Raw genomic sequence first — 1,602 nt, forward strand, 5'->3', positions numbered from 1 at the left:
CTTCCCATATTTCGTTGAAATGTGATGCTAATGGCAGCCATGTGCGTTGGTACCTTGGTACCAGACACCGAAGGACATGACAAAGGGTAGGTATTTGACGTCCTGGGAATGAGAACGGGCTGAACTGGGTTTGGTTGGCAGTGACGGTTGAGACGGACGTTTGTGCAGCGAGCGTTCTGATCTGAGAGGAGCAGCAGGAACAAACCCGAAGCTCATGCCGAGCCCAGTAATCAAACACACAGACAGTGAAAACTGCAACAACGAGGAGCCACTTTGGATCCAGCCTTTCACCCGGCGTCACCATGAAGCTGGAGTCCGGACTGGGTTTACTGCGTCTCCAGAATGACATCACTTCCTGTGTTGATATTTACATGCAGCAAGACAAACAGCAAACAGCTGGGAGGTGATGCTGGCGCACGCAGGGTTGTTGTTGGTTTGGATCCAGTTTGATCTGGTTTTCGTTTGGCTGTTTGGGTCTGATTTGTGAACCCAGTCTAAACTGCTTCATGATTGGCCGATATGAATCTGGTCTGTTGGTCTTGGGGAGAAGGGCATACGACAGGGAGCAGGGCGGATCATTGGGTTCAATAGGAAACATGAATAAACAGTTCAGTCTATATTATATATCTGTTCAAAGTGATATCTATACAACACAAACATACATTCTCTCCACAGATTATGTACTTTAATATGAATAACTCTTATCAACATCGTCACTTGTTTCAGAAGGTTTGTATTCATCGGCCTTGTTGTTTTGTTCAAGTTGTGGATTTGTTATTTAGAACTCTTTTTTATCATTTACACATCGATTCATTATAGTGAACATCTATACCCCCACCCCAACCCTCTCTTTTAACCCCCACCCCACCCATTGACTTTGCAGACAGACGGGAGTGTTGCATTGTGGGTAGGTTGCAGGCGACCCACTATTGGTTCACTCCAACACTTTCTGTGAAGGAAAGGCAGACAAGGAAAGGACAGTTCAAACTCCAGAGATCACATGTAGTAAAAACTGTAAATAAATTATATAGAAAAATAATTGTTGATGAGCTTTAGCTAAAAAGCTATGCTTGCTATGCTAACGTTAATGTAATGTCAACAGCGGCTGTGGACGGAACATTGCTTTCATTATAAAGACTTGAAATGTTAGTATTTTTAAACCTGGGCCGTTTCCGCACATGTCGGTATTGAAATGACTCGTAGGTACAGAAAGTTTTGTGTTCTGTGAAGTTGATAGAGTAGTAAACCCAACCCCTCCTTGTGCCTCAGCTCAAAGTAATAATGACTGTGAACTGTTTTTATCTTATTTTACCAATAAGGTGGTGTCAATCAGAGCCTCTATTACCCCCGTGGCCTCTTACTCAGAGGTCCCTCACCAGCAACAACAGAGTTTTAACCAGTTTTATCCTATCGACTTGTCTGAGCTTTTGAAAACAGTATCACAAATGAGAGTGTCCTCCGGCCCACTTGATATAATACCTACAAAATTTTTACTAAAAGTAATAGATTCTGTTGGGCCCCATTTGATCTCTGTTTTCAACAGCTCCCTATCTACTGGTTGTGTCCCTGATTATTTTAAAACGGCTTGCGTGAACCCACTTT

The 1,602-nt window shown here is 43.1% G+C and overlaps 1 protein-coding gene across 1 annotated transcript in view; it reads right to left on the reverse strand.

Annotated features, from left to right (window-relative positions):
* Positions 1-663: 663 nt before the first annotated feature.
* Positions 664-1,602, reverse strand: part of LOC123975550 (synaptophysin-like) — a 13,310-nt gene continuing 12,371 nt past the window's right edge. The window contains exon 8 of the mRNA XM_046057116.1: positions 664-949. The gene's annotated coding sequence lies outside the window, so the exon portion shown is untranslated. The remainder of the gene's footprint in view (positions 950-1,602) is intronic.

Source organism: Micropterus dolomieu, linkage group LG08 (assembly GCF_021292245.1).
Source record: "Micropterus dolomieu isolate WLL.071019.BEF.003 ecotype Adirondacks linkage group LG08, ASM2129224v1, whole genome shotgun sequence".
NCBI lineage: Eukaryota > Metazoa > Chordata > Actinopteri > Centrarchiformes > Centrarchidae > Micropterus > Micropterus dolomieu.